This window comes from Gossypium arboreum, chromosome 9 (genome assembly GCF_025698485.1).
Source record: "Gossypium arboreum isolate Shixiya-1 chromosome 9, ASM2569848v2, whole genome shotgun sequence".
Lineage (NCBI taxonomy): Eukaryota > Viridiplantae > Streptophyta > Magnoliopsida > Malvales > Malvaceae > Gossypium > Gossypium arboreum.
The window spans coordinates 55,889,319-55,909,529 of record NC_069078.1 but is presented as its reverse complement, the minus strand read 5'-3'; the positions used below and the strand labels follow the sequence as shown (position 1 = coordinate 55,909,529).

The 20,211-nt window shown below is 38.5% G+C and overlaps 1 non-coding gene across 1 annotated transcript; it reads right to left on the bottom strand.

Moving 5' to 3' along the window:
- Nucleotides 1-6,322: 6,322 nt before the first annotated feature.
- Nucleotides 6,323-6,429, bottom strand: LOC128281031 (small nucleolar RNA R71). Its single transcript, XR_008271248.1, has one exon. It is a non-coding gene; the product is annotated as a small nucleolar RNA R71 (small nucleolar RNA).
- Between the last annotated feature and the right edge of the window lie 13,782 nt (nucleotides 6,430-20,211).

Below are 20,211 nucleotides of genomic sequence, written 5' to 3'. Positions count from 1 at the left end.
AAGTAAAGAGAGCAAAACAGGTGTACCATACCCAAATGCGATAAGGAAAGACCACTTAGATGAATAATTCAGTAAATTCCTTAAACCTATAAAGAAATTATAATTTAACTTACCATTTATTGAAGCTCTTTCGCAGATGACGAACGTAGTCAAATTTTTAAAGGAGCTTTTAGCAAATAAGCGAAAGTTATATAAGGCGTCACATGTGAAGTTAAATGCAGTTTGCTCAGCCATATTACAAAATAAGCTGGCCAACAAATTGAAGGATCCAGGGATTTTTACGATTCCTTGTTTAATTGGTAGCTTAGATGTTAATAATGCTTTGGCTGATTTAGGGGCTAGTATCAATGTCATGCCTTATAAAATGTTTAAACAACTAGGTCTTGAGAAACCCAAACAAAATAGGATGAGAATTCAATTGGCCGATAAAACTATCAGATTTCCTAGGGGTATTATTGAAGACGTACTCGTTAAAATTGACAAATTTATATTCCCAGTTGATTTCGTTGTTCTAGACATAGAGGAGGATAGTAACGTGCATTTAATTTTAGGAAGGCCCTTTTTAGCAACTGCCAAAACTATAATTGATATTGGTACAGGTAAACTCACACTTCGTGTGGGAGACGAAACAATCACCCTTCAAGCTCGTAATTCAAATAACACATTGAAAATTGAAGGTGGTTGTATAAATCATACTATTAAAACTGACCATGTGGTGCAACCTACTTTGTAGGAAACAAGTTCAGAGAACACACCTGAGCCATGTTCGAGTAACGACAAAGGACCTATCTATGAAGAACAAAGGCTACAAATCGAGGAACTAGATGAATGGCGGACTCATAAACCGAGGACACACGATAAACCAAAACCACGCCATGACGAGCTCAATATCTCACCAAATCAACTTAAGGTTGGAGACAAAGTACTACTAGATGCAGTAGACCCTCGTATTGCCACTTCTGAACCTAACAGAACAATCCCTCCTACGGTACTTAGTATTTTCCCATATGGTACAGTCGAGGTAATTCATCCCAAATTTGGCATTTTTAAGGTAAACAATATTCGTCTTAAACCTTTTGTTGATAAAATTGATAGTAGGGATGAGGAGTGTAAACTCCTCGCACCACCATGACCATACAACAGAAAGGTAAGTCGAGCTTAGACTATAAATAAGTGCTTCTCGGGAGGCAACCCAAGCACTAACGGTGTTAACTTCTTTAAATTTTAGTCGTTAACATTTAATTCACTAACTAAGTCATTGAACACAGGATTTCCAGAACCACATGGCCAGGCACATGGGCTTGTCGTAGGCTGTGTACATACCACGGGAGGCAACACAGTCGTGCGATACGGCCGTATGAAAACAGAGTGAAAAACGTTTCCCCATCACGGGATCCAATAAGTTACAATAGCCGTGCGACATGGCCGTAGGCAATCCTGCCAAATTAACACGGGCGTACGACACAACCGTGCCCACCAACATGGTCAAGCCTGTCAAAATAACACCGGCGTGCGCTTGCATACACGGGCGTGGGAGAGGTGAATGATGATTGACACAGCTATGCAAAATGGACGTGTACACCAATGCACCCAATTTCGAAAACCAAGAAATGCACGGGCTGAAATGATGGCACACAAGCGTGCCCCACGGCCGTGTGCCCCAATTTCTTTATAAACACCTATTATTTATTTTATTTTTATCTTTGTATTTTGAAATTACTTTTCCTTTTAATACTATTTTATCTTGAGATTTTATAATTTTTATTTGGCTATTTCTTTACGAGTAATTATGCTTTTTTATATTTCCTAAAAAGTTCTTGATTCTATCAGTTATAAAGAGCTCCAAAGCTCATCATCACTTAGGAACAAAAAACTCCACTGGGAAAGGTTCTCCACGACTGCCATGTCCTGCTCGACCACAACCATAGCTACTACCAGATATAATATTCTTTTGGCATAGGACTTATAGACTAATGAACCTCTACCACCACCGGAGTATCCTCCTTCACTCTCATCATTGCTTTAGCTGATTATTCTCCATAAGTCCAATTCAAGTAGTTCATTCATCATTCAGGAAGTTTCACTTCTCTCCCTATCTTATGGTTATAGATCTATATTTTTCAATAAATCTATCTTTGTACATTGAGGACAATGTATATCTTAAGTGTGGGGGGTCTTTTATATCATTATCAGAAATCCCTGAATTTTGTCTTGTTCTCATGTAATCTTCTCACACCACTATTAGAATAAATTTTGATTAAGTTATGATTTTTATTGATATGTCTTGAATTAAAACATAGGCATTTATGCATTGATCGTTTAAACTTTAAGACATTAGGGAATCAAGCATGATAAGTTGATTTTTGAGAAATAAAAATTTTTAGATTGTTTCCCCAAGTTTAGATATTATCTTGAGTTGAAATTCACAAGTTTAAACATCAAAAAGCCATAATTTTTATGAGATCTTGAGCCTTTAGAGTATATGTTATTTCTTTCATGCTCACTTTTATTATGAGTGTGTTAGTACTGATTTGTTATTCTAGAACTTGCTTGATTATGCATGTCAAGACCAAACCATTTGATTTGATATGTCGAGATAATAAAGGCACTTAGGTTTAACCCACTCACTCCACAAAATCCTACCTTTATAATTAACCCTTAGTGAACCCCTTTGAGCCTAACAAGCCATTAATTGATTTACCCTCAATATTGACCCATAACCCATTATTGTTGAAATCCCCTAATTTGATCCCTATTTTTGTCGAGATTTGATTTGAATTAATTGCTTAGCTATGTTTTATTCTTCACTACGATAATTAAGTTCTATGTTATTTGATTTGTTCTAAACAAAAACACAATACTTATATACATATTAGTAGTAATTCATCGTTTTTGAGCTTGAGTGTTAATTCCATATTCTGAGAAGAAGCTCATTTGTATTCAACTGATAATTAGATATTTTTCTAGTTAGGTGATTTTTTTTCAAATCAATCTCGATTCTAACCTTTTCTTTCAGGATGTGACCACACCCCCTAACCAAAGCCACGTTACAACCATCTAAAGACCTTTTTGATTAATGTATAACCTCAATATATAGTGGTGGAGATTTGATTTTCATGCAAGCCTATGGTAATAACTTTTCATATTGACTAATTAGTGCTTTATTTGATGTCCTTAAACACCTCGAGTGTTTTGAATGAATCTTTAGTGAGGATGTTAAACTCTGTGATAGTTTGATCAGAGGTGATTACTTAGATGAGGAGGGATACCTATGTTTTCGTGATAAAATGCTCAACTTGGAATGTTTCAAACTTTGATGTACTTTTAGTTGAATTTTCAATGTATGATTACTTATGGATTATTTTGAGATATTATTGATAGGGATTATAGATTGAGAAGAATTTATTTTGATTGTGAGTTGAGGATTTTTCTTGAGGACAAGCAGACGCTTCAGTGTTGGGGTATTTGATAAACCGTAATTTATACATATTTTTATCCCATACTTAGCACATTTATGGATGGTTTCTCCTTAAATTTGGTGAATTCGATACTCCTAATTCTTTACTTTCATGTTTTATAAGTAGGAGAGCATAGGAGAGTAAAAAGAGCGAGAAACGAGCCGGAAACAGAGAATATGGACCCACATGGGAAATCAACACGGCTAAGACTTCCTCAAACTGGTAAGCCACATAGCCGTGTTGATTTGGCAGGATCGAACCATGACTTACACAGGCGTGTCACACGGGGGTGTCCCTGACGAGACCAAGTATAGTCCTATTCAAAAAAGGCCACTTTTGAGGGCCCTTAGGCATTCTAAAGCCTGTTTAAACACCTGAGGAGGCACTTAGAACGGACACACGGGGTAGGAGGCAAGGATTTACTCAAAGGAAGCCGATTGATCCATCTCAAAAACTGGATTCATCGTCAAGACTGAAGATCTCCCTTCAATTTCCATTCAGGGGTTTTGGGTTTTCTTTATGTTTTGTATTCGTTATTCTTCTGAGATTTTTTCTTTTATAATTATGAACTACACCGCCTAAATACGTAAAGGGAATGAAAACTAAGACTGAACTTGTTATTATTATCTGAATTGTATGATAAATATTTAACTTGTTCTTTATTATGTGTTCTTAATTCTTGTCTTAATATTCCAAGATATTGATTCAAGTTAATACACTTATTCATAGGAGCAAAAGTCCCTGTCTAAGAATAAATTTGTTGATAAACCGTAATTTATACATATTTTTATCCCATGCTTAGCACATTTACGGATGATTTCTCCTTAGATTTGGTGAATTCGATGCTCTTAATCCTTTAATTTCATGTTTTATACTTAGGTGATAGGAGGATAAAAAGACAGAGAAACGGGCCGAAAATAGAGAAAATGGACCCAAGTGGGAAATCAACAAGGCCTGGACTTCCTCACACGGGCATGTCACACAGCCGTGTCCATTTGGCAGGATAGAAGCACGACTTACACTGGTAGACTACACGGCCGTGCCTATTCAACAGCCTTGACCACGGGCTGAAGTAATCGCACACGGGCGTGTCACACAGGCATGTCCCTGTCGAGCGCAACTGTAGTCCTCTTCAGAAAAGGCCAATTTTTAGGGCACTTAGGCATTCAAAAGCCTATTTAAACACTTAAGGAGGCACTTAGAAGAGGGACGAAGAATAGGAAGCAAGGAATTACTCAAGGAAAGCCGATTGATCCATCTCAAAAGCCGGATTCATCATCAAGACTAAAGATCTCCCTTCAATTTCCTTTAGGAGTTTTAGGTTTTCTTATGTTTTGTTATCTTTATGCTTTTGATATGTTTTCTTTCATAAGTATGAACCAAACCCCCTAAATACCTAAGGGGAATGAAACCTAAGACAGATCTCGTTATTATTATCTGAATTATATGATAAATATTTGACTTGTTCTAAATTATGTGTTTTTAATTCTTGTTTTAATATTCCAAGATATTGATTCAAGTTAATGCTCTTATTCAGAGGAGGAATAGACCCTGTTTAAGAGTAAAATTGTCATAATTAAGCGGAGTGATTGCATGCCTAGAGATAAGGTGACAAGATTTTACCAGATTAGGGTGAAACCTAATAAGGGAATCCATAGATCAAGTTAATGCAATTCTAGGATGTTAATTGGAAAGAGATTTCAATTATTCAACCTACGGTTAGACGTCTTTAGTCTCGAGAGAGATAATAATATAACTTAGGGATTTCTACGGATCAAGTCAAATGAATAAATCGCCTGATTCAAAGTCAAATAACAAGTGAAGTGTAGGTGGATTTTTCCGTAGGTATTGTCTTAATCAATCGAATTTTCCCAAAAGTATTTTCCCAAATTTTCTTTCTGTGCATTCTTGGTTTAGTAATTAGTTTAGATAACCAAACCTTTTAATTTTTAGGCTAGATAATAAAATGGAAGTAAATACTAGTACTCATGGTTCCTTTGGGTTCGACAAATCCGGTCTTGCTGAACTATACTACTGTTCGATGGGTACACTTGCCTTAATCGTGATAATAAGTTAGTCTCAAGAATGATTCATTCATAAATCTTTAAAACCTGTTATGAATATCACGTATCAAGTTTTTTGCACCGTTGCTGGGGAACTAGGATATTAGGAACACTCGATTTTTATTACTTTAGCCATTTTACTTTTATTGCAATTTAAATTTTTATTTTCTTTTCTAATTTTTCATTTATTTACTTCTGACAGGTTATTTTTTTCTAGTTTATGACCAGAAGAAACCTGTCAGGACCACTACTTTTTGACAGTGAGATCCATCGCACAGTTTGTAAAAACCGAAGAGAAATAAGGCGAAGCCTAAGATACATAGAGGAAGAGCAAGAGGACGATACTTCAACCACAACTGAGGAGATGGCTGAAGACAAAGGAAATTCGCTACCTCCTGCGATTGCTGCTGTTCTAGTAAATCAGAATCTTCCTCCATGCACTATGTATGATTATGATAAACCAAATTTAACAGGAATTGAGTCAAGTATAGTTACACCTGCTATTGCTGCAAATAATTTTGAACTAAAACCTAACACAATTCAAATGATACAATGGTTTGTTTAGTTTGATGGTTTGCAAGATGAGGATCCAAACAATCACTTGACAATTTTTTTGGAGTTTTGCGATACTTTTAAGATCAATGGCATTTCTGATGATGCCATTCACCTTCGGTTGTTTCCCTTTTCATTGAGGAACAAAGCTAAATAGTGGTTGCACTCGTTACCCCGAGGGTCAATAAATACTTGGGAACAAATGACCGAAAAGTTTTACTTAAATATTTTCCGCCGGCTAAAATGACTAAGTTGAGGAATGACATTTCTTCTTTTGTGCAGATGGATTTAGAAACACTCTACGATGCATGGGAGAGATATAAGGACCTTTTGCGGAGATGCCCTCACCATGGGTTGCCACTCTGGCTACAGGTTCAAACGTTTTACAATGGCCTGAATCCTTCGACTCGGCAGATGATTGACGCAGCCACTGGTGGAACTATCAATAATAAGACACCTGAGGCAGCTTAAAAATTTATTGAGGAGATGTCACTGAATAACTATCAGTGGTAAGTTATGAGGACAAAGCTGATGAAAGCAGTCAGTGTTTTCAACCTCGATACGGTTACTATTGTATCTAACCAAGTAGAACTCTTAAATAAAAAGATTGACGATTTGTGTGGTTCTACTTAGGTACATCCAGTGACGAGGTGTGATTCAAATGGAGGAGGAACATACACAGAATATCAACCCTTCGACCCTAGCATCGAGGAGGAACAAGCCTAACATATGAGTAACAATAACTCTAGACTCCAAAATAACCGGTACAGTAACACTTATAATACAGATTGGAGGAACCATCCCAATTTCTCGTGGGGGTCAAGGAAATCAAAGGCCACAACATCCTCCGGGTTTTCAACAACCACATTACTAGCAAGAAAAGAAGCCAAACCTTGAGGAGATGTTAACAAAATTCATCTCGGTGTCAGAAACTCATTTCTAGAATATCGAGACAGCCCTTAAGAATCAACAAGTGTCAATCCAAGGGCTTGAAACTCAGATAGGTCAACTCGCTAAACTGATTTCTGAACGACCACAAGGTAGTTTGCCGAGTAACACGAAATCTAACCCAAGGGAACAACTCAATACGATTACCACTCATGAAAAAGAAGGGTTAGTTGAGCTTGCACTAGAACCGAGGCAAGGCATTGTGGTAAGTCAAGATAAAGGTGAGGTAGTCTACAGTGAGCAAAAAATGGTAAGTAAAGAGTACAAACCACGAGTGCCATACCTCAATGCGATAAGGAAAGACCGTATAGATGAACAATTCAGTAAATTCCTTAAACTATTAAAGAATTATATATTAACTTACTGTTTATCGAAGCTCTTTCGCAGATGCCAAACGCAGTCAGATTTTTAAGGAAGCTTCTAGCAAACAAATGAAAGTTGGATGAGGCGTCGCATGTGGAGTTGAATGCAGTTTGCTTAGCCATTCTACAGAATAAGCTGCCCAACAAATTGAAAGATCCAGGGAGTTTTATGATTCCTTGTTTAATTGGTAGTTTAGATGTTCATAATGCATTGGCTGACTTAGGGGCAAGCATTAATGTTATGCCTTATAAAATGTTTAAACAGCTAGGTCTTGGGAAACCCAAACAAACTAGGATGAGCATTCAATTAGCTGATAAAACCATTAGATTTCCTAGGGGTATCATTGAAGATGTTCTTGTTAAGATCGATAAATTTATATACCTAGTAGACTTTGTTGTTCTAGACATGGAAGAGGATAGTAACGCACCTTTGATTTTAGGATGACCCTTTTTAGCAACTGCTAGAACCATTATTGATGTCGGTACAGGTGAACTCACACTTTGTGTGGGAGACAAAAAAATCACCCTTCAAGCTCGTACTATGAGTAACACATCAAAAATCGAGGGCGATTGCATAAATCATACTACTAGTACTGATCATGTGGTGAAACCCTCCATGCAGAAAGCAGTTTCGAAAAGCACATATGAGCCGTGTTCAAGCAATATCAAAGGACCTATCTGTGAAGAACAAAGGCTACAAATCAAGGAGCTAGATGAATGGCAGACACAGAAATTGAGAACAACTGAGAAACTGAAACAGAACCAGGACTAGCTCAATGTCGCACCAAATCAACTTAAGGTTGGAGACAAAGTACTACTAGATGCAGTAGACCCTCGCATTGCCACTTCCGAACCTAACGGAGTAATCCCTCTTACGGTACTTAATATTTTCCCATATGGTACAATCAAGGTAATTCATCCCAAATTCGGCACTTTTAAGGTAAACAGTACTCGTCTTAAACCTTATTTTGATAAAATTGATAGTAGGGATGAGGAGTGCAATCTCCTCGCACCACTATGACCATGCACCAGAAAGGTAAGTCTAGCTTCAGACTATAAATAAGCACTTCTCAGGAGGCAACCCGAGCACTAACAGTAATGATTTATTTAAGTTCTAGTTTTTCACATCTAACCTACTAACTGTGTCTTGAAACACAGGGCTTTCCCATCCACATGGCCAAGCACACGGGCATGCTTTAGGCTACTCACACCACAGGAGGAGACAAGGCCGTACAATACGGCCGTGTGAAAATAGGGTAAAATTTTTCCCCAACACAGGATGCGATAAGTCGCCACGGCCGTGTGATAAGGCCGTGGGCGCAACTGCCAAAACAACACGGGCGTTCAACACGCCTGTGTTTTGAAATCGTGGGTGAACCTTTCAATTAACCATGGGCGTTCGACACGCCTGTGCCATCCACCCGTTGTAACACCCCGTACCCGAGTCCGTTACCGGAATCGAACACAAGGTGCACACAGACTTAACATAATTATTTTCACAGTCCATTTAGAAATTTCCGGACAAAGTCGGTTCTTTGCGTCACTTCATCCTTAAAAATCATATCTTGAGTTTCAAAGCTCGAAAATCAGTTTCGTAATTTTCCCTGAAACTAGACTCATAATTCCATATACATATTTTTTTCTAGAATTTTTGGTCAGGCCAATTAGTACAATTTATTAGTTAAAATCTCCCTGTTACTGGGACCGACTACACCGACCTTCGCAAGACACGACTTGGATATGTCCCTGTGCAGGCTTCAATACTGATGCTGTTTGTTTCTTTAGAAACTAGACTCAAAGAGGAATCTATAAATATATGGAATGACTCCTAATTATCTCTGGTTAATTTAAAATGAATTTCCAAAGTTGGAACATGGATTCCAGAAACCGTTCTGGCCCTATTCCACGAAAACCTAAATATCTCTTAACATATAACTCATATGACAGTTTCGTTTCTTCCATATGAAAGTAGATTCATCAAGGTTCATTTACATAATTTATTCACTATTTAATTCTATCCTTAATATTTTTAGTGATTTTTCACATCCACATCACTGCTGTTGTCAGCATCTGCCTTTGAGGTAGACTTTACCTATTTCATAATTTCCATGATTCAATTAGCCCTTTTTGCATACATGGCACAAAGAATGATCATGATTAACCATTCCAATGGCTAATCATTTCCAAACATTTCCATACCTTTTACTGAACAACATACAAAATGATTATGATACCATGCCAAAGTGTATATAAGCCATTTTCGCATGACTATCCAAATTTATACAAAATCAAAGGGGTCTATGACCAACAAACGAAAGAGTAGTCCTATACATGCCATTTCAAAGTTCAACCAAAATTTGTACCAAAAGGGGGCTTTGATAGTGTGGGAGACTTCGACTTCCAAAAAATAGCTGACGAGCCAAAATCTATAAAACAGAGAACAAAGAAACGGAGTAAACAATTTATGCTTAGTAAGTTTTGAGCAAGGGATTCCAGCACAACAAAAGCATAGCATTCATATAGCTAACGGATAATTTCATATGCACACATTCTCAATATCATACTTACTTCACATTACCAACCCTTATGTTCATACACAAAAGATCAACTTAGCCAAAGGCCGGTAGCTCGTTTATCAACTGAGCGAATACTTATTTGTAAGGGCTCAACTAATTCAAAGCACATACGAACATACCTCATTGCTGGAATTTTTGCAAGCGTATTAACTGAAATTTTTACAGCAAGATTGCTTATTCCCGAATCACGTACCTTTGGAATTTAACCGGATATATCAACTCGCTCGTTGTCTTCGGGACATAGCCCGATTATAGTGATTCGCACAATTGCCTTCGAGAATTAGCCCGGATTTAGTAACTCGCACAAATGCCTTCGGGACTTAACCCGGTTTTGGTAACTCGCACAAATGCCTTCGGGAATTGACCCGGATTTAGTCACTTAGAACAAAAGCCTTCGGGACTTAGCTCGGATACCATTCGAATAACCAAGCACATATATCAACAAATCATAACACATTCTTATTACATTCTCATTACCAAAGCTCAAACACAAGACACTTATCATATTTACAATTTTGGCTCAATAGCCACAGACAAAGAGCATGATTTCGATTTGCTTAAAACATAATCTAATCAAATCATAATTTAAGCTCTATTACTCAAGAACTTACCTCGGATGTTGTCGAATGATACCGATGGCTATTCGACCACTTTTTCCTTCCCTTTATCGGATTTAGCTCCCTTTTGCTCTTGAGCTTAATTTAACAAATAAATTGATTTAATCATTTGAGCATCGAAAGAGGAATTCAAGGTACTTAGCCCACATATTTTCATTAGACATTAAAGTCACATATGTACGGAAATCATGAATCAAACTCAACACATTAGTTAGTACTTTCCTTAGCTGAATTTTCCAAGCCAAGAATAGGCATCAATATGCTTGCCTCTAACCGAATGCATGCACACCAATCCCCCTCATGTGGCTGAATATGCATGTCCATGTTGAGGCCAATTATACACTTAATACCACACATAAACGGCATACATTTTACTAACTAACGCATTCCATATTGTAACTCAATACGCATCAATCATTTACTTCATAACCGAAACATCATCATATGAAAATATATACCTTGAGATAGTTTATATGTCATACCAATACATCATGTGCAAACATATATATATATATATGCTAGAGCCGAATCTCAAAGTTGATTATAACTAAACATGAACATAAATCCAAAACACAAATCTTACCTACCATGCAATAAGCATAAATTATACTTATGGATGTACCATGGCCGAATACATCACAACACCATACCATTTCAATTTTGGTCATGGTTAAACAAAGAACTTAATGTCTCACTCAAAAATGCTAAAAAGAAAGTCCAAGAGCCATCAATCCACCATCACATGTATCATTAGCAAGCTTCATATTTAACATGCAATGGCATTAACACAAAATCCACCTTGGCCGAATACCACCCCCATGACATAGCAAGGATTTGAACCATAGGCTAATTAGAACTCAAGCTAGGAACTAAAAACATGCATCAATCTCATGGCACAACCTCAACATACCTTAATCTAGATACAAGTATGGCCAAACCTCCTCCTAATCCTCTTCCAAACCAAGCATGAAGCAAAAACCCCTTCCTTATTCCTTAGAATTTTCAGCTCAAAGAAATGAAAAAAAGGATGAACAACAATTTTTTTTTCTCTCTTTTCTTCAACTCACGGCAATGGGGGGGTAACACACACATTATTTCTTTTTTTTTTCTTCCCTTTCATTATTCAATTCCCATGCTCATTATTTTATTTTTTTCTTACATACACCATTGTCACAACATGTTTCATGACATGTTTTGCCCATAATTCCTTGTCATGGCCGGCCACTAGCTATTAGGGGGGGGAATTTGACATGCAAGTCCTCCTTTTTGATTACATGCACTATTAGGTCCTTATAGATTAGCCTATCACATTTCAAAAGTGTCACACAAGTCCTAATAACTGAATTCACATGCAATCGACTAAATCGAAGCTTGAAATTTTCACACATTCATAAATACATATTCTAGACAATAAATATTACGTTCAAACATTTGGTGACTCGGTTTAGCGGTCCCGAAACCACTTCTGACTAGGGTCAATTTTGGGCTGTCACAACTCTCCCCACACAAGAAATTTTCGTCCCAGAAAATCTTACCGTAAATAGGTTTGGGTATCGCTCTTTTATAGAGTTCTCGGGTTCCCAAGTAGCTTCTTCCATCCGTGTTTGAGCCATAACACTTTTACTAACGGAACCCTTTTGTTTCGCAACTCCTTCACTTCACGAGCTAGGATACGAATCGCTTCTTCTTCATAACTCATATCGGCTTGAATTTCAACCTCGATGGACTAATTACGTGCGACGGATCGGATCTATAACGTCAAGCATCGAAACATGAAAGACGTCATGAATCTTTTCAAGTTCGAGGGCAAATTCAAACGATACACAATCGGATGACTCGTTCGGATATCTCATATGGCCCGATGAACCTCGGACTCAATTTGCCTTCTGCCAAATCGAGTATCTTTTCCAAGGCGAAACTTTAAGAAACACTTTATCTCCCACGATACTCAATGTCTTTTCGTTTCAGATCCGCATACGACTTCGACGATCGGAGGCTATCTTGATTTTCACGGATTACTTTTACTTTCATTCAAAGATCTTTAATCAAATCCACTCCGAAAATTTTTCTTTCACCAAGCTCGGGCCAAAACAATGGTGTACGGTATTTACGCCCGTACAAGGCCTCGTAAGGCTCCATCTTAATACTTGATTGAAAACTATTGTTGTAAGCGAATTCAATCAAAGGTAAATACCGTTCCCATGAACCACTGAACTCGAGGATGCAACATCTCAACATATCCTCAAGTATCTGAATTATCCGCTCGAATTGACCATCGGTTTGGGGGTGAAAGGCGGTGCTGAAATGCAACTTGGTACCCAAAGCTTCTTGCAATTTCTTCCAAAATCGCGAGGTGAATCTCGGATCTCTATCCGACACAACAGTAAATCGGTACCCGTGTAATCTCACAACGAGAAACGTACAATTCAGCTAGTTTATCCAATGAAAATCAGACGCACGGGGATAAAGTGAGTGACTTAGTCACCTATCAACAACAACCCAAATCGCATCCTTCTTACTTGTCGACAATGGCGGTCCGGACACAAAGTCCATTGTGACTCGATCCTATTTCCACTCGGGTATCGTGATCGGTGAAGTAACCTCAAGGCACTTAATGTTCCGCTTTCACTTGTTGACATATTAAACATCTCAAACAAAGTCGGAGATGTCTCGTTTCATACCATGCCACCAAAACCGACGTTTCAAATCGTTGTACATCTTCGTACTCCCGGGTGAATTGACATTCGGCTACAATGGGCTTCGTTCGAAATCATCGAAATGAGTTCAATTCCTTGGAACACACAGACGACTTCGAACCTAAAACAATCATCATCATCAATTTGAAACTCGATTCCTTGTTCGAACACACTCACCCGTTTTGCAACCAACTCATCGTCGACTTTCTGAGCTTCACGAATTTGATGAATGAATAATGGTTTGGCCTTTAATTGGCTACTAACACATTGTCGGGTAGAATAGACAAGTGTACATTCATCGTCAGAAAGCAAAAAGTGATTTCGGCTTAAGGCGTCCGCAACCACATTAGCCTTTCCCTGGTGATAATCAATGACAAGCTCATAATCTTTTAACAACTCGAGCCAATGTCTTTGTCGCAGATTCAAGTCTTTTTGAGTCATCAAATATTTGAGGCTTTTGTGATCCGAAAATACATGGCACTTCTCCCCAAATAGGTAGTGTCGCCATATTTTCAAAGCGAATACGATGGCAGCTAGTTCGAGATCATGGGTCGGATAATTTTTCTCATGTGGCTTTAATTGTCTCTACGCATAGGCCACAACTCGACCTTCTTGCATCAATACGCAACCCAACCCAAGTAGGGAGGCGTCACTATAGATGACAAACTCTTTGCCCGATTCGGCCGCACTAAAATTGAGCTTCCACAAATAAGTTTTCAGTTGCTCAAAACTTTTCGACATTTTTCCGTCCATTCGAACTTAACATCTTTTGAAGTAGCCGTCATGGGTGTGGCTATCATCGAAAACCTTTCACAAACCGTTCGGTAGTAACCGCAAGTCCCAAAAGCTCGAACCTCGTAATATTTCTGAGGCTTCCGCTTAAGTATGGCTGAAATTTTGCTCGGTCGACTCGAATACCGTCTGCAGATACCACATGACCCAAGAAGCTAACCTCCCTTAACCGAACTCACACTTGCTGAACTTAGCATATAATCGCTTATCCCGTAAAATTTGCAACACTAATCTCGGTGTTCAAAGATGTTCGGTCTCATCTCTTGAATAGACCAAGATGTCGTCGATGAACACAACTACGAACCGGTCCAAATCTTGTCAAGATCCGATTCATCAAATCCATAAATACCGCGAGGGCATTAGTGAGCCCGAACGGCATCACTAAGAACTCGTAGTGACCGTACCTCATTCGAAAGCGGTTTTGGGTACGTCCAATCTCGAATCCATAATCGATAATAACCCGATCTCAAATCTATCTTTGAAAACACCGAGGCTCCCTTTAGTTGATCAAACAAATCATCAATACGCTGATACGGATATTTATTCTTTATCGTCACTTTATTCACCGACGATAGTCAATACACAACCTCATGGTTTCGTCCTTCTTTTCACAAACAATACTGGTGCACCCCAAGGTGAGAAACTTGGTCGAGCGAAACCTCTATCCGTCAATTCTTGCAATCGAGCTTTCAACTCCTTTAACTCGGTTGGTGCCATACGATCACGGAGCTATCGAAATTGGTGTAGTCCTGTACAAGCTCAATACCAAACTCTATCTCCGAACAGTGGCAAACCGTAATTCTTCTGAAAAACATTCGTATTCGCAAACCACCGCATGCACTCGGGTTTTATTTCTAACTCCTTATCATCAAGTACATACGCAAGGTATGCTTCGCACCCCTTTCTTACATATTTCTGGGCCAACATTGATGATATTACAGCTGGCAACCTCTTTAAGTCCGTAGACTCAACTCGGATCATCTCGTTATTTGCGCACCTCAAATCCATAGTCTTGCTTTTGCAACTCACAACCGCATCATGCACGGTCAACCAATCCAAACCAAGAATAACATCAAATTCATTGAACGGCAAAAGCATCAAGTCCGCCGGAAAACAGGAACCTCGAATTACTAGGGGCATTTCTTACACATTTTGTCAACAAGCACGAACGACCCAAGGGATTTGACATCAATTACGAACTCGAGAGACTCAATAGGTAAAGTCTTCTTTGGATGCTAAGGTTTCGCATATATAAGAATGAGTAGAACCGGGGTCAATCAAAGCAATCACATTAGTATCAAAGAGAGTGAAAGTACCAGTAATAACATCCGGCGAGGAAGCATCCTCGCGTGCAGATTGCATAAGCCCTAGCAGAGCGCGAGCCTCGGATCTGGTTGTAGCATCTCTAGATCCTCTCGACCACCACTAGCATTGCCCATATTTCTAGATGGTCTACCCCGAGCAAGTGGTAGCGCCGGTTTCCCACTCGATTTACATTCTGCTCAAGCAACCTCGGGCAATCTTTAATGAAGTGGTCAACGATCCGCACTTGTAACAGGAGCGGTCATGGAATCTACAACTTCGAATGCCATTTGCCACAATGTCGACACTCCGCTCGTCTCGACGTTCATTCCCAACACCGGCGGCGAAGTGCCTCGTGTACCCATTGTGGGTCGGTCATGATCTCGCCTAAAAGGCCAAGTGCCTCTAGACCGCCCACATCATCATGAAATTTCTTCGATGCTGTTGAAGAGACTTTCCGAGGATCTTTTACGAAACTCTCCGGTCCCACATCAACTTTTTGTTTTTCTTTTCTAAGCTCTTGACTTTACAAGCTCGCTCGACAAGTACTACGAACTCTCGTATTTCAAGAATGCCAACGAACATTTTATATCTTCATTCAGCCCATCCTCGGCGTTTACACATGATAGCCTCGCATTTAAATACATTCTGAGCGTATCTACTAAGTCTAACAAATTTTCGCTCGTAATCGCGGATCGACATAGAACCTTGCTTAAGCTTAAGAAATTCCTTCCGTTTTTGATCAACAAATCTCTGACTGATATACTTTTTCCGAAACTCAGTTTGGAAAAACTCCCAAGTTACTTGCTCTCGGGGCACAATAGAAGTCAGAGTACTCCACCAATAGTAGGCAGAATCGCGTAGCAAGGAGATAGTACACTTTAGGCATTCATCGGGTGTACAAGATAGCTCATCGAGTACCCGGATAGTGTTGTCCAACCAAAATTCAGCTTGCTCGGCATCGTCGCTATCCGTAGCTTTAAATTCAGTAGCCCCATGTTTTCGGATTCTGTCAACTGGGGGCTTATTCGACCTTATTTGGTCGATTCTGGGAGGCATTGTAGGTCTTGGTGTGTTTGTTGGGAATGGAGGTTGTGGAACAACAGTATTAGTTCGAATGTATTGGTTGAACCAATCATTCATCATGCTATAAAAGCTTGTCTAGCTTCATCATTTGGATTACTAGCATTAGGTTGAGAGTCCGCCATTGTCCCTTGTCTTGAGGAGCAAAGCGCTACACTCTCAAGATCATCACCATCTTGCTTCGGTCGGGATCGGAATCCATTACTATAAATAAACACATTTGAAATTGTCAGAAATCACCACACTATCAAATAATCACATAAAATGGCATGTATAGCTAGACCCAAACGCATTACGGTAGTCCTAGAATCGACTAAACCATAGCTCTGATACCAATAAAATTGTAACACCCTATACCCGAGTCCGTTACCGGAATCGAACACAAGGTGCACACAGACTTAACTTAATTATTTTCACAGTCCATTTAGAAATTTCTAGACAAGCTGGTTACTGCATCACTGTCACCTTAAAAATCATATCTTGAGTTTCAAAGCTCGAAAATCAGTTTCGTAATTTTTCCCTGAAACTAGACTCATATTTCCATCTACATATTTTTTTCTAGAATTTTTGGTCAGGTCAATTAGTACAGTTTATTAGTTAAAGTCTCCCCTATTACAGGGATCGACAACACTGACCTTCGCACATTATGACTTGGATATCTCCCTGTACAGGGCTTCAATACTGATGCCGTTTGTTTCTATAGAAACTAGACTCAAAGAGGAATCTATAAATATATGGAATGACTCCTAATTATCTCTGGTTAATTTACAATGAATTTCCAAATTCGGAACAGGGATTCCAGAAACCATTCTGGCCCTGTTCCACGAAAACCTAAATATCTCTTCACATATAACTCATATGACCGTTTTGTTTCTTCCATATGAAAGTAGATTAATCAAGGTTCATTTACATAATTTATTCACTATTTAATTCCATCCCTACTATTTTTAGTGATTTTTCACATCCACATCACTGCTGCTGTTAGCATCTGCCTTTGAGGTAGACTTTACCTATTTCATAATTTCCATGATTCAATTAGCCCTTTTTGCATACATGGCACAAAGAATGATCATGATTAACCATTCCAATGGCTAATCGTTTCCAAACATTTCCATACCTTTTAATGAACAACATACAAAATGATTATGATACCATGCCCAAGTGTATATAAGCCATTTTCGCATGGCTATCCAAATTTATACAAAATCAAAGGGGTCTATGACCAACAAACGAAAGAGTAGTCCTATACATGCCATTTCAAAGTTCAACCAAAATTTGTACCAAAAGGGGACTTTGATAGTGTGGGAGACTTTGACTTCCAAAAATCCTGAGTCCGATAGCTAACGAGCCAAAATCTATAAAACAGAGAGCAAAGAAACGGAGTAAGCAATTTATGCTTAGTTAGTTTTGAGCAAGGGATTCCAGCACAACAAAAGCATAGCATTCATATAGCTAACGGATAATTTCATATGCATACATTCTCAATACCATACTTACTTCACATTACCAACCCTTATGTTCATACACAAAAGATCAACTTAGCCAAAGGCCGGTAGCTCATTTATCAACTGAGCGAATACTTATTTGTAAGGGCTCAACTAATTCAAAGCACATACGGACATACCTCATTGCTGGAATTTTTGTAAGCGTATTAACTGAAATTTTTATAGCAAGATTGCTCATTCCCGAATCACGTACCTTCGGAATTTAACCGGATATAGAGACTCGCTCGATTGTCTTCGGGACATAGCCCGGTTATAGTGATTCGCACAATTGCCTTCGGGAATTAGCCCGGATTTAGTAACTCGCACAAATGCCTTCGGGACTTAACCCGGTTTTGGTAACTCGCACAAATGCCTTCGGGAATTGACCCGGATTTAGTCACTTAGCACAAAAGCCTTCGGGACTTAGCTCGGATACCATTCGAATAACCAAGCACATATATCAACAAATCATAACACATTCTTATTACATTCTCATTACCAAAGCTCAAACACAAGACACTTATCATATTTACAATTTTGGCTCAATAGCCACACACAAAGAGCATGATTTCGATTTGCTTAAAACATAATCTAATCAAATCATAATTTAAGCTCTATTACTCAAGAACTTACCTCGGATGTTGTCGAATGATTCCGATGGCTATTCGACCACTTTTTCCTTCCCTTTATCGGATTTAGCTCCCCTTTTGCTCTTGAGCTTAATTTAACAAATAAATTGATTTAATCATTTGAGCATCGAAAGAGGAATTCAAGGTACTTAGCCCACATATTTTCATTAGACATTAAAGTCACATATGTACGAAATCATGAATCAAACTCAACACATTAGTTAGTACTCTCCTTAGCGAATTTTCCAAGCCAAGAATAGGCATCAATATGCTTGCCTCTAACCGAATGCATGCACACCAATCCCCTCATGTGGCGAATATGCATGTCCATGTTGAGGCCAATTATACACTTAATACCACACATAAACGGCATACATTTTACTAACTAACGATTCCATATTGTAACTCAATACGCATCAATCATTTACTTCATAACCGAAACATCATCATATGAAAATATATACCTTGAGATAGTTTATATGTCATACCAATACATCATGTGCAAACATATATATATATATATATATATATATATATATATATATGCTAGAGCCGAATCTCAAAGTTGATTATAACTAAACATGAACATAAATCCAAAACACAAATCTTACCTACCATGCAATAAGCATAAATTATACTTATGGATGTACCAAGGCCGAATACATCACAACACCATACCATTTCAATTTTGGTCATGGTTAAACAAAGAACTTAATGTCTCACTCAAAAATGCTAAAAAGAAAGTCCAAGAGCCATCAATCCACCATCACATGTATCATTAGCAAGCTTCATATTTAACATGCAATGGCATTAACACAAAATCCACCTTGGCGAATACCACCCCATGACATAGCAAGGATTTGAACCATGGGCTAATTAGAACTCAAGCTAGCAACTAAAACATGCATAAATCTCATGGCACAACCTCAACATACCTTAATCTAGATACAAGTATGGCCAAACCTCCTCCTAATCCTCTTCCAAACCAAGCATGAAGCAAAAACCCCTTCCTTCTTCCTTAGAATTTTCAGCTCAAAGAAATGAAAAAAGGATGAACAACAATTTTTTTTTTCTCTCTTTTCTTCAACTCACGGCAATGGGGGGGTAACACACACATTCTTTCTTTTTTTTTTCTTCCCTTTCATTATTCAATTCCCATGCTCATTATTTTATTTTTTTCTTACATACACCATTGTCACAACATGTTTCATGACATGTTTTGCCCATAATTCCTTGTCTAGGCCGGCCACTAGCTATTGGGGGGGAAATTTGACATGCAAGTCCTCCCTTTTGATTACATGCACTATTAGGTCCTTATAGATTAGCCTATCACATTTCAAAAGTGTCACACAAGTCCTAATAACTGAATTCACATGCAATCGACTAAATCGAAGCTTGAAATTTTCACACATTCATATATACATATTCTAGACAATAAATATTACGTTCAAACATTTCGGTGACTCGGTTTAGCGGTCCCGAAACCACTTCTCGACTAGGGTCAATTTTGGGCTGTCACACCCGTGGTTGACACTGTCAAACGAACACAGACGTGGACCTATGTACACGGGCGTGGGAGAAGTGAACAAAGCAAGACACGATCGTGTGACACGGTCGTGTGCACCCACACGCCCAAGGAACATGGGCAT